Source organism: Patella vulgata, chromosome 5 (genome assembly GCF_932274485.2).
Source record: "Patella vulgata chromosome 5, xgPatVulg1.2, whole genome shotgun sequence".
In the NCBI taxonomy this organism is placed as follows: Eukaryota; Metazoa; Mollusca; class Gastropoda; family Patellidae; genus Patella; species Patella vulgata.
In genome coordinates, this window is record NC_065883.2 from 4,354,436 (window position 1) to 4,380,348 (window position 25,913).

The window sequence follows — 25,913 nt, forward strand, 5'->3', positions numbered from 1 at the left end:
AATGACAGGAAAACAAAGGCTATTATTTATTGGCCAACTCTTTAAGTCTAGTTCACACCAACGGCGAATGTCGCGCTTTAAATCGGCGAGCAAAGCGCCATCATTTTTGTTTACTTTTCCAAAAATATCACGATCTCCTAAGTAATGTTACGCTCTGATAAGCTCTGATACGAATTGGTTACGCTTTGGGGGACGATTTGATCAGGCCTTGTTACGCTTTGTTACGCTTTAAATCACACTTTGATAAGCTTAATTACGCTTTGATGCGATTATGACGCTTTAAATCACGCTCGGATACGATTATCAAGCTCTGTTGTGCATTGTTAAGCTTTGTTACGCATTGGAAAATTTCATGCCGCTTTTGATCCAGATCAGATCCACAAAATCATTGTATCTTTCACTCCACAACACGATGGCAAAACTACAAGATCCAGAAGTTCCAGATGTACCAGAGCATAATCTATCTGAAGAAGACATGATGTTTGTCTCCCTCTTGTAATAAATACATCCTAGCCCTTGAGTCGGAGGAAGAACAGCAAAGACAAGGGGAGGTTGATCTACCAGCAGGAGGGAGAAGACTATTCATCATGAGCTGCTGGACCAGGCCATGGCTCACTGAAGAAAGAAGACAACAGTATGGTCAATCCCAGCAAACACAAAACGTTTTGGTAACATTCGTAATTGGGTCTAATATGGTTGCGTTCAGAATGTTTTTTTAAGCACGTTCTCCAAACGTTCGAAAAAGGTTCAGAGATAGGCTGTACTTGTTATAAACGTTCCAGAAACATCGCCAGAATGTTTTAATTTTACTTTCATTCAACAATGACCGAACGTTATTTTGAATGTTTTTATAATGTTTCATCGGCAAACATTGCATTAAAACATTAGATTAATGTTTCAACTCCGTTGTTTATGACGTTATATCGCTGATACTGTGAGACGTTACTGAACATAAATTAATATCGTTCTAGTGATGTTTTCTTAAGAAACGTTCAGATTAGTTGTTCCAAGAACGTCAACTGAACCACCTAAATCACCGTTATTTCTCAACCCTCGTCAGACAACCTGTAAACGTCAGTAAATTATGTTCTTCTAACGTAACTATTGTAGCGTTTTAACTTATGATTCTTTGAACGTTAGTAATATATTTGTTTGTGACGTTATATTGATTTTAGTTTTCAAAACGTTCTGTTTTCCTAATCTAAAAACGTTAAAATTAAACGACAAATAAACCCTTCCAATAAAGTTTCTAAAACGTTGTATTTCTATTTTACATATTCTTTACATCTTGCATCATTAGCAAACGTTGCAGTTAAACATTAGATTAATGTTTCAACACCGTTTTTTATGGCGTTATATCGTTGACACTGTGAAACGTTACTAAACATTAATTAATATCGTTCTAGTGACGTTTACTTAAGAAACGTTCAGATTAGTTGTTCCAAGAACGTCAACTGAACCACCTGAATCAACGTTATTTCCCAAGCCTGGTCAGACAACCTGTAAACGTCAGTAAATTATGTTCTTCTAACGTAACTATTGTAGCGTTTTAACTTGTGATTCTTTGAACGTTAGTGATATATTTGTTTGTGACGATATATTGATTTCAGCTTTTAAAACATTCTTTTATTCTAATCTAAAAACGTTAAAATTAAACGAAAAATAAACCATTCCAATAAAGTTCGTTGATAAACATTAATTGATATCGTTCTAGTGACGTTTACTTTCGAAACGTTCAGATTAGTTGTTCCAAGAACGTCAACTGAACCACCTGAATCACCGTTATTTCCCAAGACTGGTCAGACAACTTGTAAACGTCAGTATATTATGTTTTGCTAACGTAACTTATGATTCTCTGAACGTTAGTAATATATTTGTTTGTGACGTGATATTGATTTCAGTTTTTAAAACGTTCTGTTTTCCTAATCTAAAAACGTTAAAATTATACGAAAAATAAACCCTTCCAATAAAGTTCGTAAAACGTTGTATTTCTATTTTACATATCCTTACATCTTACATCATTAGCAAACGTTGCATTAAAACATTAGATTAATGTTTCAACTCCGTTTTTTCTGACGTTATATCGTTGATACTGTGAAACGTTACTAAACATTAATTAATATCGTTCTAGTGACGCTTACTTAAGAAACGTTCAGATTAGATGTTCCAAGAACGTCAACTGAACCACCTGATCAACGTTATTTCCCAAGCCTGGTCAGACAACCTGTAAACGTCAGTAAATTATGTTCTTCTAACGTAACTATTGTAGCGTTTTAACTTATGATTCTTTGAACGTTAGTAATATATTTGTTTGTGGCGTTATATTGATTTAAGTTTTTAAAACGTTCTGTTTTTTCTAATCTAAAAACTTTAAAATTAAACGAAAAATAAACCCTTCCAATAAAGTTCGTAAAACGTTGTATTTCTATTTTACATATTCTTTACATCTTACATCATTAGCAAACGTTGCATTAAAACATTAGATTAATGTTTCAACCCCGTTTTTGATGACATTATATCGCTGATACTGTGAAACTATACTAAACATTAATTAATATCGTTCTAGTGACGTTTACTTAAGAAACGTTCAGATTAGTTGTTCCAAGAACGTCAACTGAACCACCCGAATCACCATTATTTCCCAAGCCTGGTCAGACAACCTGTAAACGTCAGTAAATTATGTTCTTCTAACGTAACTATTGTTGCGTTTTAACTTATGATTCTTTGAACGTTAGTAGTATATTTGTTTGTGACGTTATATTGATTTCAGTTTTTAAAGCGTTCTGTTTTTCTAATCTAAAAACGTTCAAATTAAACGAAAAATAAACCCTTCCAATAAAGTTCCTAAAACGTTGTATTTCTATTTTACATATTCTTTATATTTTACATCATTAGCAAACGTTGCATTAAAACATTAGATTAATGTTCCAACCCCGTTTTTTATGACGTTATATCGTTGATACTGTGAAACGTTACTAAACATTAATTAATATCGTTCTAGTGACGTTTATTTTAGAAACGTTCAGATTAGTTGTTCCAAGAACGTCAACTGAACCACCTAGAGCACCGTTATTTCCCAAGCCTGGTCAGACAACCTGTAAACGTCAGTAAATTATGTTCTTCTAACGTAACTATATTGGCGTTTTAACTTATGATTCTTTGAAGGTTAGTAATATATTTGGTTGTGTCGTTATATCAATTTCAGTTTTTAAAACGTTCTGTTTTCATAATCTAAAAACGTTAAAATTAAACAAAAAATAAACCCTTCCAATAAAGTTCGTAAAACGTTGTATTTCTATTTTACATGTTCTTTACATCTCACATCATTAGCAAACGTTGCATTAAAACATTAGATTAATGTTTCAAACCCGTGTTTTGTGACGTTATATCGTTGATACTGTGAAACGTTATTAAACACTAATTAATATCGTTCTAGTGACGTTTACTTTAGAAACGTTCAGATTAGTTGTTTCAAGAATGTCAACTGAACCACCCGAATCAACTTTATTTCCCAAGCCTGGTTAGACAACCTGTAAACGTCAGTAAATTATGTTCTTCTAACGTAACTATTGTAGCGTTTTAACTAATGATTCTTTGAACGTTAGTAATATATTTGTTTGTGACGTTAAATTAATTTCAGTTTTTAAAACGTTCTTTTTTCCTAATCTAAAAACGTTAAAATTAAACGAAAAATTAACCCTTCCAATAAAGTTCGTAAAACGTTGCATTTCTATTTTGCATATTCTTTACATCTTAAATCATTAGCAAACGTTGCATTAAAACATTAGACCAATGTTTCAAACCTGTTTTTTACGTTATACCCTTGATACTGTGAGACGCTAGCATTAATTATTATCGTTCTAGCGACTTTTACTTCAGAGACGTTGGGATTAGGTTTTCCGAGAACGTCAAATGAACCATCTGATTCAACGTTATTTCCTAAGCCTGGTCAGACAACCTGTAAACGTCAGTAAACTATGTTCGTTTAACATAACTTTCGTAGCGTTCTAGCTTATGGTTCTTTGAACGTTATTAATAGATTTGTTTGTGACGTTACATGTACATTGATTATTGGATTTTAGTTTTTAAAACGTTCTGTTTTCCTAATCTAAAAACGTTGAAATTAAACGAAAATGAAAACAACCTTACAATAAAATTCGCAAACGTTGCATTAAAACATTAGATTAATGTTTCAACCTCGTTTTATTATGACTTTATATCCTTGATACTGTGAAACGTTACACAACATTAATTAATATCGTTCTAGTGGCGTTTACATTAGAATGTTCAGATTAGTTGTTCCAAGAAAGTCAACTGAACCACCTGATTCAACGTTATTTCCCAAGCCTGATCAAACAACATGTAAACGTCAGTAAATTATGTTCTTCTAACGTAACTATAGTAGCGTTTTAACTTATGATTGTTTGAACTTTATTAATATATTTGATTGTAACGTACTATTGGTTATATTGGATTTTGGTTTTTAAAACGTTCTGTTTCCTAACCGAAAAACGTTGAAATTAAACGAAAACAATAACCCTCAATACAGTTCGTAAAAACGTTATATTTCCATGTTACATCGTTTTCCTGTAATTCTATTGACGTTTACTTTAGAAACGTCCAGATTAATTGTTCCAAAAACGTCAAATGAACCACCTGATTCAAGGATATTTCACAAGACTGGTCAAACAGCCTGTTAACGTCAGTAAACTAATGTATGTTTTTCTAACTTTTGTAGCGTTTTAACTTATGATTCTTTGAACGTTATTAATATATTTGTTTGTAACGTTATATTGATTGTATTGGATTCGAGTTTTCAAAATGTTCTGTTTTCCTAATCTAAAAATGTTTAAATTAAAAGAACAAAAATAATCTCCAATAAAGTTCGTAAAACGTTCTATTTTTATTTTACATCTTTCTCCTGTACTTTGACAATGACCTAATGTTATTTGAGATGTTTTTGTAATGTTTCATTGACAAAACGTTCCATTGAAACATTAAATTTATGTTTCAGGTTCGTTTTATTGGCGTTACGTCGGTGATACTGTGGGCGTTATTTTACAATAATTAAACTTGTTCTATGAACGTTTACATTAGAAATGTTCAGATTAGTTATGCCAAGAACGTCAAAGGAACCATCAGATACGGCCTTATTTCCTAAGTCTGTTCGGACATTCTGTAAACGTTAGTAAACTAGTTTCTTCTAATTTAAATAAGATTGAACATATAACCCCGAATTATTTCCGAATTATAATTTTTATATTGGATCTTACTTTTTAAAACGTTCCGTTTTCCTAATCTAAAACCTTTTAACTAAACAAATAAAAATACACCCCCCCCCCCAATTTTCATTTAAAGTTTAGAATAATGTTTCAAGCGCGTTTTATTAGACGTTACATTAGACGTTAGATTTTATACTTACTTTTAAACGTTCCGTGTTCCTCTTCCAAAAAGTTTAAATTAAACGAATAAAAATAAACCTCCAATGCTTTTTTGATGTTGCATTAGACAATCGTTGCATAAAGACTTTAGATTAATGCGAGACGTTACTAAACATTAATTAATATCCTTCTAGTGACGTTTATTTTAGAAACGTTCAGATTACTTGTTCCAACATCGTCGAATGAACTGTCTGATTCAACGTTTTATCTCAAGCCTGGTCAGACAATCTGGAAACGTTAGTAAACTATGTTCTTCTAGTGTATATTTGTACCATTTTAACTTATGGCTCTTTGAACGTTATAAGTATATATTATGTTCGTGACATTATATTGGATTTTAGTTTTTAAAGACGTTCCATGTTCCTAATAGAATAATCGTTTAAATTAAACGAACAAAAATAACCGTCCGAAAATGTTTGTAAAACGTTTTATATTTAGATGGTTTTTTTTTTAAATTTTTAACTGAAAAGAACTGCATTTAGACTTACGATTAATGTTTCAAGCGCGTTTTATTTGACGTTTCGTCGTTGAAACTGTGAGAAGTTACCAAACATTAATTGGTATTGATCTATTGACGTTTACTTTACTAACGTTCAAATAAGCTATTTCAAGAACATCAAATGAACCATCTGATACAAAGTTATTTTCTAAGCCTAATCAGACCTCCTGTACACATTAGTAAACTATTTCTTATAAAATAAAGTATGTAACGTTATAACTTATAATTCTTTGAACGTTATTATTATATCTATGCATGCCTTTTATATTGATTCTATTGGATCTTATTTTTTAAACGTTGGTTTCATAATCTAAAAACGTTAAATTAAACGAAACAGTCGAAAAATCTTAATGTTTTATTTATTATTATTATCATTATTATTATTACAGCATATTTATATTGCGCCCTTTCATATAACATGTTCAGGGGCACTTTACAAAGTGACAATGTAAATAATACATAAACAACAAGATTATGGAAATGTTAACGATTGTATCCTGATTAAATAAATGTGTTTTAAGTTGTTTTTTTTCAAAAGAATATAGAGATGTACAACATCTTAAACTAAATGGTAGATTATTCCATAAAACAAGTGCTTGATAATTAAAAGAGCGCTGTCCGTAAGAGACTAGTTGAACAGTTTTGGGCTTTAAAAGTAGTTTATCTGATGTACGTAATGTTCGGCCAGGTGTATACAGTTCTAAAAGATCTGAGAGGTAAACAGGAGCTAGATTATTTAAACATTTAAAACTAAGTAATAAAATCTTAAAATCAATTCGATATTTAACAGGTAACCATTGTAGATTATATAAAACAGGAGTTATGTGGTTCTTATTTCTTAGTTAAAGTAACAAGTCTAGCCGCGGCATTTTGTACTTTTTGTAATTTATCTATAAGCTTTAAAGGTAAACTAACTAAAAGTGAATTAATGTTATCTAATCGAGAAGTGACCAGAGAATTGACAAGTGACTTGGTGGCCTCTACAGTTATACATTTACGTATTTTACCTATATTTCTGATATTAAAATAGCACAATTTACAAATATTATTTACTTGAGCTCCCATAAGCATAAAACTATCAAAGATTGCCCCAATATTACGAGCAGAATAAGATGAAAATATATCACAATTACCAATTATAACAGGGTGTGTGTGTGTGTGTGGGGGGGGGGGGGTATCATGTGCAAATTTACTTAATTGATGCCCTGAGCCTAATAACAAATATTCGGTTTTATCATCATTCAATTTTAGAAAGTTCTTTGACATCCATTTTCTAATTTCACTAATACAGTTCTCAAGTTGCAATTTTGATAAATTGAAAGGAAATGGACAATTAGGTGTAAATGAAATATATAATTGAGTATCGTCGGCATACAAATGAAAGCTGAGACCATATTTTCTGACAATATATCACCTAATGGTGACGTATAGAGGGTAAATAAAATCAGACCAAGAACAGAACCTTGGGGAACCCCAGATGACAAAACAGATTCAGACGACGATTTACAATTAACTATAATACACTGCTTTCTACCCACAAGATAGCTTTCTAAAAGATTTAATGCAGAGCCACAACTACCGAATTTAAATTGAAGTCTACGTAGAAGAATGGAACGGTACATCGTGTCGAAAGCAGCAGATAAATCTAATAAAATTAGAAATGTACATGTTCTATTATCAATTTCCATTAAAATATCATTTGAAACCCGGGTTAAAGCTGTTTCGGTACTGTGAAATTATTTATAAGCACTTCGAAATGGTTCATACAAACAGTTATCATGTAGATGGGCCTTTATCCGAGAAGCAATACATTTCTCCAATATTTTAAAAACATTAGGATCTAGTTTTTAATTAAAGGGGTAACATAAGCTTGTTTGAAAACGTTGGGAATAGTAGAGGATGATATACAAGAATTAATAATTTTGGTAAAAACTGGAATAACTTCGTCTATACAGTCCTTAAGAACAGAACCTAATTTAACTTGCTCAAAGCCTCGAATAGTGTATCAATTGTAGTCGTAGATAACACGGGTGAGTATACAGATACATACGAATTAATCACTACTCTGTTATGAGTATAAAACTCATGGCGTGCTTCATGATGAAAAAATACCACTGGTAAGTATATAACACTTCATTATTTCAAAGAAAACAGGTGCATATTAAAACAAACACAATTATCAATTTATTAAAACAAACACAACTAGAACTGCGACGCAGTAATGACGGGTTTCACCGGTGCCCCGTTACCCTTGAACATATGTCACTTCCGGTACCGATGAAACCATTAAACAGGTTTCCATATAAGCATTGCACACATCAAATAAAATGTACACAGAATCAACCAAATCCAGCAATATCAATTCATTGTATACATTTGTTACATGTAAGTGATACTGACAAAATTATATTACTTCCGGTGATAATGAAAATTCTAAATTAGTTTTATGAAATCATAAATGGCTTTTATGAAATCAGAAATGACATATGGCATCAGATAGGGAAAATTTTTATGTAAATCGAATAATAATTGTCACTTTTATAGACCAAAAACCTTGAAAAGGGACTTGTACAAAATCGTCTATTTCTCTGCAACCGTACAAGTTAGAAACCATTTTTTGGTATCTGTATGATCGTGTGGGTTTAATCTATTTGTTGATTTGAATCAAATATCATAATTTGAAAAACAATACAAATCAGACTCATTTAAATAAAATATGTTTTGAAGGCTAAAAATACAGTTTTTGCCAAAATGATGTTACTTCCGGTGACAGAAAAAGCGTTAAATTACTTGTATGAAATCGTAAATGACATTAGGTATCACACACTGGAAATTTTTTATGAAAATCGAATAATAATTGACACTTTTATGAAGCAAAAACCTTGAAAAGTTACCTGTTGAAAATCGTCTATTTCTCCGCAACTGAACAAGTTAGAAACCATTTTGTGATATCTATATGATTGTATGGGTTCATTCTATTAGTTGATTGGAATCAAATATCAAAATTCTAAAGAAATAACAAATACGACTCGTTTGAATAAATTACTGGTTTGAAGGCTATAAATACATTTTTTGCCCAAATTACGTCATTTCCGGTGACATTGAAAATGTTAAATTGGTTTGACCTAGTTAAAATTGACATTACACATCAAATGGTGTCACTTTTATGAAAATCGAATAATAATTGACACTTTTACAGGCAAACTAGTGTAAAAGGGACTCATGCAAAATTGCCCCTTTCTCGGCAACTGCTTATATTACAAACTAGTTTTTGACATACATTCTCTTCGTATGTAATATTACTACTAGTTTATGAAAGTTGCGAAGAAATATTTTAAAATATGAAAAGCCTGAATGGGTTGTAAATAGCTCATTTTTTCACCTTTTTTCACCTTTAAATCAAAATGACCCGAAAACGAAATCAAAATTAAAAAAACTGAGCCCGATGTTTTCTGCGCCTTTACAGGGCACACACTTTCAGTCATACCAGATTTGAAAAGAATAATATTTGCTTTCAAAAAGTGGTACCGAACTGTCAAATTTGTAGTTTTTGCTAAATTTACGTCACTTCCGTTGCCGAAAGGTAACTTTACCGGTAACAAAAAAAATGACATTTTGGATCACGGAGCATATGAACTTTGTTTTATACAAATCGAGCAATAAATAATTAATCCAGGACTGAAAAACTGAATTAGCCAATGGCGGCCAAGGAAAATTACGATGACAAAAAATGGTGCCATTTTTGGTCAAATCAGATGACTCTTTAACCCTGGGTAAAATACCACATTAAAATATTCATAAATAAAAAAGTTTTTTGTAAAAATTTAAATTTTCAAAATTTGGCGCCTAATATCTCAGACGATTGGTGGAAAATCAAAAATCTAAAGAACCTTGGCTATGTGCCTTGTCTCTGGCTATGTCAAAATGTATCCAATGTTAAAATCCGACGATTATTGTTAATATTACGGCAATATTTCAAAAATCGACAAATTCGACGATTTCGGACATTTCGCATTGTCGCAGAACGTTCGAAATAGCTTTAATCTCTAAGTCACACCCACTTTTCTAGTGAAACCGAAGACATCGAATCAATCCGACAAGTAGTTTCTGAGATACAATCAAATTGGAAAAATAATAATAATAATAATAAGAATAATAATAAGAATAATTTTAACAAAAACAATAGTGTTTCACACAAGCTACGCAGTGTGTAACCCTAATAAGAATAATAATCCGAACAAAAACAATAGTGTTTATCAATTTATTATAACAACAATTTAAACTACACTTTATTATTGGTTCGAGTAGTCATATTGTTTGGTCCAAGTGGTCTATCAGTTGGTCCGACTGATCTTGTTCCGAGTGATCTTTGGTCCGAGTGGTCATGGATTCTTGGGAAAAAAACCGACGTTGTCCGAATTCTCGTTCTCGTTCAAAAATAAGGCGGTATTTTTGTCACAGTGTTGTTAGTGAGTTACTTACTGTCACCAATATCTAATGCGAAGACATTCAGAAAAGAAATTAGACGGTGAGTATAATTTATTTATTGTTAAACCATAAGTCATTGCAAATAAAACTGCGTGTTAGGTTTTTTTTTACGTGGGCTTTTGTAGGCAGCCTTGTGTAACAACAAACACTTCGTGACTTTTTAAATTTTAGAAGTCAGTAGGCCTAGCCCTAGCCAAAAAATAATAAATAGCCTAGACTAGATGATGAGTATTAGGCCCTATAGAGTATTACTAGTCTAGATCTAATACCAATAGTAATAGTTTGATTATAAACCCATAACTACCCTTTTTGTATGTCTAATTTCTAGATAGGCCTAGATTAGTAGATAGAAGTAGATCATACATGTATTTAGATCTCTGGCAGAATATTGAAAAGTCAATTTTGTTTTAAAATTCAACAGAATTCTTCGAAGTTTTTACGAAAAGAAAAAATTGGTTTTGATTACTGCTTCCAATTTCAATTTGTAGGCTAGGCCTAGATCTATATGACGCAGGTCTCGTGTAAGTAAAGTACCTTACCGGTATTCAAATCGGTTCTCAATAAAATTGTTAATTAAATTCTATGATTTACTTTGCAAGATAGACGAAGACCCCGGGCCAGGACAGGAATGCAAAAAAAAAAAGTCATTTTTGCTTCATTCTGAATGACAAATAGTAGGCATGAAACAAATGGGACAGGCTAAAATTGTTTACAAGAATACAAGTGCAGCTCTGTCTGTGACCATATTGCGGACTTGACTGGTCAAGACTAAAATCGTAGAATATTGTGTAGGTAGGTCTATAGTACTCTGGGGTGATGTGAAAGTTGGAGGTCCGTATTAGAAATGCCCACATTAATAATGTTTAAGTTTCACCAGTATAAAGGCTGTTGAGCAGTCTAAAGTGCATATTTTATAGCTAGCGCTGTAATTTTTGTTGATAAGATATGACATTTTTATACGCCCACATTTTCATGTGGATGTATATTGTCGTCGCCCCAGTTGAGTTTGAATTTCGTAAAAAATCAGACCAAAACTGACCTACAAAATGGCCGTCCCTCGTACGCAAATAGTGTAAATATCTGGTACTAGAAGAATGCCTGGCTTCGCACGGGGGTCATAAACCCGAAACCGGAAGTGGTAGACTAACGCCACCTGGCCTATGTTACTCCCCGGTCCGAGCTACCCCTATACCCCAAATTTCAGACTCGGGCCATACCTAGTGTAGCCGCCAACCCCGAACGACAGTCACAAATATTAGTATAGATAACAAGGTTGTTGACCCTCTGGAGGTCACAATTTTGTGCCGATTTTGATGAAACTTGAAATGCATGTTTATAACCCAAAGATCTTGGTTCCTTTCGATATTCGCGCATATCGGATCGTAACTGCCTGGATTATGGTCCCTGAATGGTCGAAAAATCACATTTTTAGCTTGTGGATTCTCTAGCGGTCACAATTTTTTTTTTGATTTTAAAAACCGTTTAGATCACTATTCCACCGTATTGAAATTGGAATTTTCAAAAATCGAAATGAAACTGCCTACAAAATGGCCGCTCTTTGTATGCAAATTGTATATAAGTATGTAATTCAAAGGTTATGGACCCTCTAGAGGTCACAATTTTTATCCAATTTTGATGGAACTTAAAACATCTTTATATTCCAAAAATCTCAGTCCCTTTTGATATTTGCTCATTTCAGACCATAACTCTCTGGATTATGACCACTGATTGTACAAAAACGTGATTTTTCGTACAATCAGGGGCTATAATCCCAGAAGTCACAATCCGATATTATACGCACTAATAACTAAAGGAACCAAGATCATTGGTATAGAAACATATAAAGATTTATTAAAATCAGATAAAAATTGTAACATACTTTTATACTATTTCTTGTGTACAAGGACTGAGGACCTAGAGGCACCACAAGCTAAAAACATGAGGGGTCATAACCAAATGGAACCAATATTTTGGGGTTATACACATACATTTCGTGTTTTATCAAAATCAGATAAAAAAAAATACTTTTATACAATTTGCATACACAGGGACAGTGTCCATTTCGTCAGGTACATGTACATGTAGAAATTCGAATGGAACTATTAGGATGTTAAGGTGATATAATATATTTAAATGGTTTTTAAAATTGAATACAAAAGTGATTTTTCGGACAATCAGGAAGATGCAATATGATATGCGCAAACAAGGAACTAAGATCTTTGGGTTATAAACATACATTTAAAATTTCATAATGAAGAGCGGCCATTTTATCAGACAGCTTTGGTTTGATTTTCACAAAATTCAAACTCAACTGTAATTGGGTGTAACGGTGATTATGTTTAAACAATTTTTGAAGTAGGAAAAAAATTGTGATCTCTAGAGGTACCACAAGCTAAAAATGGTAATATGTTTGAACGATATTTTAAGTCCTATAAAATTGTGACCTTTAGAGAGACCACCATACAGCCAGTGGTAAATATCCAGGTAATTCATCATACTGCCTTGCTTAATTATCGCAAGGAACCAAGATCTTTTCGTTATAAAATTTCCAGTTTTCTCAAAATCGGATAGAAATTGTGATTCCTACAAGAGGGTCCATGTGCTATAAACATGATTTTTCGCTCAATAAGGGATCATTATTTGGATTCCACAAGTCACGGACTGATAATGCCAATATTAGACCAAGGTTGCATCTTTACTGCAATGCAACGGCGACAAAAAATGGCCTCAGAGCGAGTCAATATTGCCATAAGCGTGGTGGAAACGCCAGATATCGTGCTGTGGTCTCCATGGGTGCCAATGAATGCCGAGTCACAGGGTCTGTTTTGGGCGAATTGACCTGGAGAGCTGTGATACCGTAGTGGGGAAGCGAATATCGTGAGACAAATGTGCGAACATCTCCATGAACGTAGTACATGCACAAAATACCACAATAATACAGGATATGATAACAGTTAATACCAGTTTTCAGGCCAAATAGTCATTTTTAACTGAAAACCGTCAAGTTTCTGTGTTAAAAAGACCCTCAAAATGTGATTTCCAAGCAAGTGATTTCGTGTAAAACACGAGTTACCACTTACGTACCTTGGTTACAACTTCCTCCAAAATTTTGAAGGGCATATTTGACGCATTTTTCAATTAAGGGCGTTGAGCAGTCTAAAATGCACATTTTAAAGCTAGCACTGTAATTTTTGTTGATAAAGATATGACATATTTTGTTACATGGGGTGATAAACTACATATTAATCACCAAAACAATACCAATTTTTTCTTATCAGCTATGTTCCAAACTTGGCCCAAAAGTATAACAAGCCAACGGTGAGGCTGATGTCCCCCGCCGAAATCCCAAAATAAATAGAGCACACATATATATTAATCGCACATTTTTCAAAAGTATCAAGCAATCAAACTGATTATCAACTATACACTAAGTTTCATCAATTTATATCAGACAGGATCAAAGTTATCTTGTCCCAAAGCATTGACCAATGAAATTGCTTAAGTAGCTTTGCTTAGCTTTAGCTTGAAATGTTAATCATTAAACTCAGTCAAGACATTCACCTAATGAACATCTGCGTCAAGTTAAAACATTGTACATGTACCTCAATTAAAAGCAGTGTTGTTATGTTCCAAATTCTTGACCAATCAAATTGCTTATGGCTCCTTAGCCTAAGTAGAAAATTCTCATCATCGAACTTAGTCAAGGTAATGATATGCTGAATCTATACTCAAGAGTTCCATCACTCTCACTTAATTATAACCGCTGTTATCGTGCCCCAAAGCATCAACCAATCAGATTGCTTATTTCTGCTTACCGTAAGCAGACAATGTTTATCACTTAACTCCATCAAGGCATTCACCTAATGAACGCCTACACCAAAGTTTGAACATTCTACCTCATTTAGAAGGAGAGTTATTGTGTTCCAAAGTCTCAACCAATCAAATTGCTTAATGCTCTGCTTACACTGAGCAGAAAATGTTCATTATCAAACTTAGTCAAGGTATTGATGTAATAAAACTACCAAATTTCATCACTCTCACTTAAAGATACATTATGGGAGATAAGATAAAGAGATGGCAGTTCTCGCTATATATAATAGTTAAAAACTAGATAGTGTAAAGGTAATTTGCTGAAAATTTCAGTCAAATTGATCCACTATTAGCCGAGAAAGAAGCCGGTGAAATTTTTGCATAGTCACGGTTATCATTACTAAAATCATTAATATGAACAGCATAGTCTCGATTATCCACTTTTTCTGATTTAATTATCTTTGGCCGTTAGCGGCATATAGGAATCTAATCCAGCCTACATCGAAGGCTAGCCCTGACATCGAGAGTTAAATATGGTCTGGATAAGTTAATTAATATCTAATTGATAATTTAGATAACATTTCAGGCCTAAAGAAAGACTTGTAATAAGCAGATTTTGCTCTTGCATAATGCATGTTTAATTAGAATTAAAGTTATCATGTCCCAAAGCATCAACCAATCAAATTGCTTATCTCTGTTTACCCTAAGCAGAAAATGCTCATCTTGAACTACATCAAGGCATTGACCTAATAAACACCTACACCAAGTTTGAACATTCTAGCTCATTTAGAAGGAGAGTTATTGTTTTCCAAAAAGTGTGACGGACAGACAGATGAACCCATTTTAATAGTCCCGTGCTTTCTTTGGAAATGAAATGGGGTTTAACGTTCTACTGTTCTGCTCCGCTTTCTTTGGAAGGCGAGGGACAATAAAAAGGGTTGATGAGAACAAAAGTCAAATTTTCTCTAGTTATACCTGCATGGATTTTCATTAAATTTGGCATGAACAATGAACAATTCTAATTGCAAGTTAAAAAAAAAACACTGGACAATTTTGGGCTATAGTCTGCGGTTTGTCAGGTATCGATGGAAACGCCAAAAAACGATGAGTTTTCTAAAAATTTCTTTGAAATTCTATTAGTACAGTACATGCCGAATAGATTTAATGATAATCCCCCCAGTAGATCGAAAGTAGCGGTTATAAGCGACATTTCGACACCAAAAATGTAAAATATCACCTCAAAGTCTTTTAAAATCTTTTTTTCATTATTTACCTTCAAACGAGATTTTGTGATTTTCGGTCGATTTGTTGAATACATCCACAACAAGTTCTAAAATACAACAATTCTGACGTAAAAGTAAATATTTACTTCTGTGCACTACTCTGCCGCTCTAAAAATCCATTTTATACATTCAAAAATGGTAATCTTTGATCATCAATATATGAAATTCAGCCATGTTCCAGTCCCGATAAATGGTAGACCTGGATAGTTGCGCCCTACAGCGAATTCCTTCTGATTTATTCAAGAACTGATCTATGTAGGTCGGGGAAGCCTTCTCGTTTGCTATGCAAGATACGCCCACATTTTGGAATAGATGGACAGAGAACAAGCTAAAAAATTAAAGTGATCTTTGTACAATCTGGGACCATAAACCAGCAATTTATATGCACCAACATTGGAAGGAACCGAGATCTTTTGGATATAAACATAAAATTTTAATAAGTTTACAACTTATAAAGGGTCCACAACAACCTTGGTATTAGGCTACATAGTATTACACTATTTGTGTACAAGGAGCAGCCATTTTGTCGGGTAATTTCAATCCGATTTTCACAAAATTTGAACTCCGCCATCATTTGTTCGTAACCATGATATATTTAAACTTAAAATTATAACCTCTACAGGCACCACAAGCTGAAAACGTGACTTTTTGTTAAATTAGGGAGGGGCCACACCGTAATCGAGGAAGTTACGATCTGATATGAGCAAATGTCAAAAGGAACTAAAATCTTTGGGTTATACACATACAGTTCAAGATTTATCAAAATTGGTTAAAAATTGTGACTTCTAGAGGGCCCACAACCCTGGTATTACATACTTTTACACAATTGGTGTAGACAGAGCGGCCTTTTTGTCGGGCAGTTTTGGTCCGATTTTCATGAAATTCGAACTCATCAGGATAGTAATTGTTAAAACGTTTTTGTTTTTTTAAACTGAATACAAATTGTGACGTCTAGAGGGACAAGAATCTAAAAACATGATTTTCTTTTACAATCATGGCCCATAATCCAGGAAGTTGCATCTGATATGCACAAACATCGAAAGGAACTAAGATCTTGCGGTTATAAAGATACATTTCCACCCAAGCCTCAAGTTTCATCACAACCAGATAAAAATTGTGACCGTCCACCAGCTAAAGTAAAAACGTGATTTTCAGTGCAATAAGTGGCCATAAACAATAAAATGGTCCGACACATGTCAATTTCAAAAGGAAGCGAGATCTTTGGAAAATTTCGGATAATATTGTGACCTGTCGAGCGCCCACAAACAAATTGTGGACCGACATCCAATGAATGAATGAATGAAATGGGGTTTAACATCCTACTCCTAAACTGGGCTAATGAAGATGGGCATACGCCATACAGTGTGCTATGGCCTACTCTTATATGGAATTCCAACTGCCAAGGGATCTTCTACGCGCACACCAATGTGTACACAGGACCTTGGTTTTTCGTCTCATCCGAATGACTAGACACCTGTCCTTGTCAGGCCCTCCGTCCTGCATCAATGACAAGGGGAAACCACGCCGGAAAATCTGGACAAACTTTCTCGGCCAATGCAGGGATCGAACACCCGACCTCCAGGCTAGCGAGCCAGCGTCTTACCCACATGATCCCCCTGGACTGCTGTCCAGACGGGGGGGGGGGGGCAAGTCAGGTGGACGACATGATATACCGGTACAGTCACATGAAAATGTGAGAAACTTCCAAAATGTGGGCATATAAAAAACAGTAAGCTTATATTATCCAACATTGATATAGATGTACATGTAAATTATTGTGATACGATTTGAAATAATAGTGGATTTGGTTAAAAGTTGAACTTCACAAATTACTTGGAAATCAAATTTGGAGGAGCCTTTAGACAATGGAATGAAATTGAACGTCCTACTGTTCTGCTCCAAACTGGGCTAATGAAGACGGACATATGCCATCATATAGTGTGCTATGAGGTACATGTAAATTTTGCCCGGGCAACGGCCTACTCATATCGAATTCTGTCAAGGGATCTTTTACGTTCACGCCAATTTGTACACAGGCCCTCGGTTTTTCGTACCATCTGAATGACTAGACAGCTGTCCATGCCAGACCCTCCATCTTGTATCACTGACAAGGGGTAACCACGTGAAAAATCTGGATGAACTTTCTTGGCCAATACAGGGCTCGAACACCTGACCTCCAGGCCAGCGAGCCAGCGTCTTACCCACTTAGCGCTATTAGACACCAAAACTGTTAAATAAATGAGGACTTATTTTTTAAAATTAAAAATGAAAATTTGGTATAAAGAACAGCAAATATTCATATAAATTACAGTTTTTGGGTGAATGTGATTAATAATTAATGTCAATGTATCACCCCAGAGAGAAAGAGGGGGGGGGGGGTGTTAATATCCACTGACACAAACTAGGTCATTTCGGGACAAACATTTCAATAATTCGCTTACGCGTAGGGGTCTTTAGCAGTGTGGGAGGAAACCGGATAACCCAAAATAACAAACCAGCGGCTGCCAGGCAGGATACACCCACAAGCAAAAACCGAGGGCCTGTGTACATATTGGCGTGAACGTAAAAGATCCCTTGACAGAATTCGATATGAGTAGGCCGTTGCCCGGGCAAAATTTACATGTTCCCCGACCTACATAGATCAGTTCTTGAATAAATCAGAAGGAATTCGCTGTAGGGCGCAACTATCCAGGTCTACCATTTATCGGGACTGGAACATGGCTGAATTTCATATATTGATGATCAAAGATTACCATTTTTGAATGTATAAAATGGATTTTTAGAGCGGCAGAGTAGTGCACAGAAGTAAATATTTACTTTTACGTCAGAATTGTTGTATTTTAGAACTTGTTGTGGATGTATTCAACAAATCGACCGAAAATCACAAAATCTCGTTTGAAGGTAAATAATGAAAAAAGATTTTAAAAGACTTTGAGGTGATATTTTACATTTTTGGTGTCGAAATGTCGCTTATAACCGCTACTTTCGATCTACTGGGGGGATTATCATTAAATCTATTCGGCATGTACTGTACTAATAGAATTTCAAAGACGTTAAACCCCATTTCATTTCCAAAGAAAGCACGGGACTATTAAAATGGGTTCATCTGTCTGTCCGTCACACTTTTTGGAAAACAATAACTCTCCTTCTAAATGAGCTAAAATGTTCAAACTTGGTGTAGGTGTTTATTAGGTCAATGCCTTGATGTAGTTCAAGATGAGCATTTTCTGCTTAGGGTAAACAGAGATAAGCAATTTGATTGGTTGATGCTTTGGGACATGATAACTTTAATTCTAATTAAACATGCATTATGCAAGAGCAAAATCTGCTTATTACAAGTCTTTCTTTAGGCCTGAAATGTTATCTAAATTATCAATTAGACATTAATTAACTTATCCAGACCATATTTAACTCTCGATGTCAAGGCTAGCCTTCGATGTAGGCTGGATTAGATTCCTATATGCCGCTAACGGCCAAAGATAATTAAATCAGAAAAAGTGGATAATCGAGACTATGCTGTTTATATTAATGATTTTAGTAATGATAACCGTGACTATGCAAACATTTCACCGGCTTCTTTCTCGGCTAATAGTGGATCAATTTGACTGAAATTTTCAGCAAATTACCTTTACACTATCTAGTTTTTAACTATTATATATAGCGAGAACTGCCATCTCTTTATCTTATCTCCCATAATGTATCTTTAAGTGAGAGTGATGAAATTTGGTAGTTTTATTACATCAATACCTTGACTAAGTTTGATAATGAACATTTTCTGCTCAGTGTAAGCAGAGCATTAAGCAATTTGATTGGTTGAGACTTTGGAACACAATAACTCTCCTTCTAATTGAGGTAGAATGTTCAAACTTTGGTGTAGGCGTGCATTAGGCGAATGCCTTGATGGAGTTAAGTGATAAACATTGTCTGCTTACGGTAAGCAGAAATAAGCAATCTGATTTGTTGATGCTTTGGGGCACGATAACAGCGGTTATAATTAAGTGAGAGTGATGCAACTCTTGAGTATAGATTCAGCATATCATTACCTTGACTAAGTTCGATCATGAGAATTTTCTACTTAGGCTAAGGAGCCATAAGCAATTTGATTGGTCAAGAATTTGGAACATAACAACACTGCTTTTAATTGAGGTACATGTACAATGTTTTAACTTGACGCAGATGTTCATTAGGTGAATGTCTTGACTGAGTTTAATGATTAACATTTCAAGCTAAAGCTAAGCAAAGCTACTTAAGCAATTTCATTGGTCAATGCTTTGGGACAAGATAACTTTGATTCTGTCTGATATAAATTGATGAAACTTAGTGTATAGTTGATAATCAGTTTGATTGCTTGATACTTTTGAAAAATGTGCGATTAATATATGTGTGCTCTATTTATTTTGGGATTTCGGCGGGGGACATCAGCCTCACCGTTGGCTTGTTATCATACTTTTGGGCCAAGTTTGGAACATAGCTGATAAGAAAAAATTGGTATTGTTTTGGTGATTAATATGTAGTTTATCACCCCATGTAACAAAATATGTCATATCTTTATCAACAAAAATTACAGTGCTAGCTTTAAAATGTGCATTTTAGACTGCTCAACGCCCTTAATTGAAAACTGCGTCAAATATGCCCTTCAAAATTTTGGAGGAAGTTGTAACCAAGGTACGTAAGTGGTAACTCGTGTTTTACACGAAATCACTTGCTTGGAAATCACATTTTGAGGGTCTGTTTAACACAGAAACTTGAAGGTTTTCAGTTAAAAATGACTATTTGGCCTGAAAACTGTTATCATATCCTGTATTATTGTGGTATTTTGTGCATGTACTACGTTCATGGAGATGTTCGCACATTTGTCTCACGATATTCGCTTCCCCACTACGGTATCACAGCTCTCCAGGTCAATTCGCCCAAAACAGACCCTGTGACTCGGCATTCATTGGCACCCATGGAGACCACAGCACGATATCTGGCGTTTCCACCACGCTTATGGCAATATTGACTCGCTCTGAGGCCATTTTTTGTCGCCGTTGCATTGCAGTAAAGATGCAACCTTGGTCTAATATTGGCATTATCAGTCCGTAACTTGTGGAATCCAAATAATGGCCCCTTACTGAGCGAAAAATCATGTTTATAGCACGTGGACCCTCTTGTAGGAATCACAATTTCTATCCGATTTTGAGAAAACTGGAAATTTTATAACGAAAAGATCTTGGTTCCTTGCGATAATTAAGCAAGGCAGTATGATGAATTACCTGGATATTTACCACTGGCTGTATGGTGGTCTCTCTAAAGGTCACAATTTTATAGGACTTAAAATATCGTTCAAACATATTACCATTTTTAGCTTGTGGTACCTCTAGAGATCACAATTTTTTTCCTACTTCAAAAATTGTTTAAACATAATCACCGTTACACCCAATTACAGTTGAGTTTGAATTTTGTGAAAATCAAACCAAAGCTGTCTGATAAAATGGCCGCTCTTCATTATGAAATTTGAAATGTATGTTTATAACCCAAAGATCTTGGTTCCTTGTTTGCGCATATCATATTGCATCTTCCTGATTGTTCGAAAAATCACTTTTGTATTCAATTTTAAAAACCATTTAAATATATTATATCACCTTAACATCCTAATAGTTCCATTCGAATTTCTACATGTACATGTACCTGACGAAATGGACACTGTCCCTGTGTATGCAAATTGTATAAAAGTATTTTTTTTTATCTGATTTTGATAAAACATGAAATGTATGTGTATAACCCCAAAATATTGGTTCCATTTGGTTATGACCCCTCATGTTTTTAGCTTGTGGTGCCTCTAGATCCTCAGTCCTTGTACACAAGAAATAGTATAAAAGTATGTTACAATTTTTATCTGATTTTCATAAATCTTTATAAGTTTCTATACCAATGATCTTGGTTCCTTTAGTTATTAGTGCGTATAATATCGGATTGTGACTTCTGGGATTATAGCCCCTGATTGTACGAAAAATCACGTTTTAGGTTATTGGCCCTCTGAAAGTTACAATTTGTATCCGATTTTGACGAAACTTAAAACGTGATTATTGAATCAATATTAGCGCATATCTGACCATAACGTCCTCGATTATGCCTCCTGATTGTACGAAATATCATGTTTTTAATTTGTTAACACTCTAGAGGTCACAATTTTTATTTGATTGTAAAAAACATTCAAATATATCATCGTTACACCCTAATGACAATTGTTTTGGATTTTGTGAAAATGGTACCGTAACTGCCAGACAAAAAAAAATGACTGCGTCTTGTACATCAATACTGTAAAATTATGTAACACCAAGGTATTGGACCACGAACATGTATAGATGTGATCTACATGTATGTCACAATTTTATATCCTGAAACTCGTCATTCCTTTTGGATATTGTCGCGTGTCGGACCATATCATCCTGGATTATGGCCTCTGATTGTATGAAAAATCACTTTTTTAGCTTGTTCTCTGTCCATCTCTTGCATGTCTTGCATGACAACCGCTTGTTCCTTTTACAATTTTGTATTCCAGAGCATACATGATAAGCTTTTAAGCTTGTACAAACATAAACCTATTTATTATAGTGGTAGTGCATTTTGCTAATTAGAAGTTTCCTAGAAACAAATTTCTCTGTTGAATGATTTTTGTATTTCTACCACAACACCTAGAAGAAGAAGGCCTATTGATTGTCAACAAAATCATAATCTGATTAAGTTTATGTATCATACACACCGTTTAAGGTCATGAGATGAAGAATTCTATTGAGTTTCAATGATTTCGGATAATTACTGTCCAGGTTATTGCCCTTGATAACTTTGAAAATTTTTGTGTAGGCTAAGGTTTTAACTTGTGACAATTGCTATCGAAACATAAAGCTTTAATAGAAGTTTAGCAAAACATGTATTGTCTGTTCTGTAAATAATGAAAAAAATTAAATTTGTTGAAGTAGAAAAGCTGTTATTAGAAATATTGGTTAAAATGCACTCTAACACTAACACATGTTTAACTAATCTTAAATTTGATTTCAGAAGCCTGTAGAAAATTACATATAAACAGTACTATTAAAGAGATCAATGATTTCATTGGAGATACCCTCAAATATGCTCAGGTAATCAACTTTATCATATATTCAATTTTAGAGAATATTGTTACCATAAAAGTCAGTCAATCAGTCTGTAAAATTCCAGTATTTGTGAAACTTCATTGGGCCAGAGAAAGTCATATGTCCAAAACTTAAGTGTGACTCTAGTCCAAAGATTTGTCTTATCTATGATGAGATCTAAACAGACTTGCCAAAATCTTAGCTGAGAAGTATTTAAAGCATTTATCAGGAATCATAACACATATTCAAATGTTATTGCGGTCATGGTTCTCAATATTTTTTCGAACATGATTTGCAGAACTGCCAATCAAATGAGGTAAATTTAGGCAATTGATTAGCAATTTTCGGTTTTGATTAGCAATATTTTGTGAAAATTGTGATTAAATAATGTCTTTAAATTGTAAATTGTATGTAACGTATTGCGGTTAGAAATTAACACATGCCTTAGACGTTATAGGGAACGTTTACCGAGAGGATTTTAACACCTGCACTAGATGATATCTGTAACGTTCAAGGAGGGAAATAAAACACATGCTATAGACGTTATCTGAAACCTTACAATGAAGGGATTTAACACATTCTCCAGAGGTTATCTGTAACGTTTAGGTTAGGAGAACTTAACACATGCTATTGACGTGCCACGAGTTTAATTTATAACGTTCTTTTAGAAAGTTGGGAGAACGACAAAAAAAAACTTTCCCGGTTCACGTCAGATGAACATTGAAAACTATCGTGAAGTAACCATAATAAATAATGTTTTCAAAACGTTAACATTAATGTTCAGTAAACGTATCCTGTAACGTTTGTAAAAACGTTAACGTTACGACAACAAAACTTTCCTGGGTCACGTGCCACAAACATTCAGAACGAACGTGAAATAACGGAATAACTAATGTTTTCAAAACGTTAACATTAATGTTCAGTTAACTTATCCTGTTATGTTTTTAAAAAACGTTGGCCTCACGACAACAAAACTTTCCTGGCTTATGTCAGATGAACATTCGAAACTAACGTGAAATAACCATAATAAATAATGTTTTCAAAACGTTAACGTTTTCAATACGTTAACATTAATGTTCAGTAAAGGTATCCTGTAACGTTTGTAAAAACGTTAACGTTACGACAACAAAACTTTCCTGGGTCACGTGCCCCAAACATTCACAACGAACGTGAAATAACAGAATAACTAATGTTTTTAAAACGTTAACATTAATGTTCAGTTAACTTATCTTGTTACGTTTGTAAAAAAGGTTGGCCTTACGACAACAAAACTTTCCTGGCTTACGTCAGATGAACATTCAAAACTAACGTGAAATAAGCATAATAACTAATGTTTTCAAAACGTTAACGTTAACGTTTTCAATACGTTAACATTAATGTTCAGTAAAGGTATTCTGTAACGTTTGTAAAAACGTTAACGTTACGACAACAAAACTTTCCTGAGTCACGTGCCACAAACATTCACAACGAACGTTAAATAACGAAAAAATAATGTTTTGAAAACGTTCGGAAAACTGAATTTTGTTAGCTGGGATACACTAGCCTCCTGGATACACAACGCAGATTAAAAGACCCTGCTGCCTTCAGAAACTTCACCAAATTTACCCCTGAGGTGTTCGATGATATCCTGGAGAGAGTGGCACCAGTCATCCAGAAGCAGCAGACTAACTACAGGCACCCCCTGTCCACAAGCTGCTGGCAATCACCTTGAGACATCTGGCCACTGGGGACAACTACAGGTCACTGGCATATGGATTCCGATGTGGTATCTCCACCATATCAGAGCTGATTCCGGAAGTGTGCAGGGCCATTGTACAGGCGTATAAAGATGAGGTCTTCAACCCACCTACCTCCCCTGAAGCATGGAGAAACCTTGCCCAGCAGTTTGAACAGAGGTGGAATGTCCCCCATGCAGTTGGTGCCTTGGATGGAAAACATATAAACATCAAGCAGCCAGCAAACACAGGCAGTCTCTACCACAACTACAAGTGGTTCTTCCCCATACCAATGCTGGTTTTGGTAGATGCACAGTACAAGTTCATCTGGGAAACTAGGCCAGATATTCCATACTTCATCCTGGTTGAGGATGCTTTTGCGCTGAAGAGCTACATGATGAAGCCATACAGTAGAAGAGGGATGACAGATGAGCAGAGAATCTACAACTACAGGATCTCAAGGGGTAGAATGCCTTTGGCGTCCTGGCAAACAGGTCCAGGTGCCTACTGGGAACACTGGAACAGACGGTAGTGACCGTCAGACATTTGGTGGAGACTGCTGTGGTGCTGCACAACCTGCTGAGACAGAGGGTGGTGATGGCAGCCAATGAGGTGGATCACGAGGATGAAGAGCACAATATCATACCAGGGGCCTGGAGACCTGAACCCCACTGGGAAGATGTTCCACAGCCACCTGCAAGGGGCCGCGCCAATGTGGATGCCAGACGTCAGAGAGAACATCTCAAAAACTACTTTCTCTCTGGTGTTGTACTTCCTGGTGCTGTTGAAGAGAGGAGTGGGTCCGAGGCTGAAGATGAAGACTGAAGACAGAGAGAGAGAGAGAGAGAGAGAGCCCGCAAGACTGAGGATGAAGACTAGTGTGTTATGAACATTATTTTGTAATATTGACTTGGAAATTTGAAATTATTATGTTATTATATGTACTTTGGAAGATGCTATGATTATTATTCATGTTATTATATATCTTTGCTGCACCTCTACCTCTCTTGGGTACCATCTTTGTGTTGTTTTTTCAGGTTCAGAATACTTTTTCTGAAACAATGCAATGATTGGTACTCAAGTCGCAGCGCTGGAGACAGAGCTTGTATATCGTAGGAGAGCGTGAGGGAGCGTGAGGAAGCTTGCCAAGCGTAACAAAGCCTAGCAAAGCGTGTCAATCCTTGATCATAGCGTCTCAATTCGTGGGAAAGCGTAACAAAGCGTGTCCGATCTTCATGCCAGATCGTAGCAAATCTTGAGACATCTTAACAAAGCGTGTCAAGTGGTGACAGACCGTGAAGACTGGGGTCCCCGCTTTGAACAAAGCTCGTGTTAAGCTTTCCTACGCCTTGAGTCAAGCTTTGCTGAACTTTGTTACGCTTTGTTAAGCTTTGATACGCTCTCGGCGCTTTAATCAATTCGTGACAGAGCTCCCAAAATTTTGAAACAGTCTTAAAATTTTTTGGCGCTCTTGCCGAATGTCCCACTTTGCTCAAAGCTTTCCAACCATCTATTACGACCCTGACGCTTTAGTCGAGCTTGGTTACGCTTTGGTGCCGCTT

General features: G+C 34.9%; 1 protein-coding gene across 1 annotated transcript in view; it reads right to left on the minus strand.

The window, feature by feature from the left end:
- The window catches only part of LOC130012958 (von Willebrand factor D and EGF domain-containing protein-like), a 97,733-nt gene that overhangs the window by 30,883 nt on the left and 40,937 nt on the right, over nucleotides 1-25,913 (minus strand). The gene's annotated exons all lie outside the window — the stretch shown is intronic.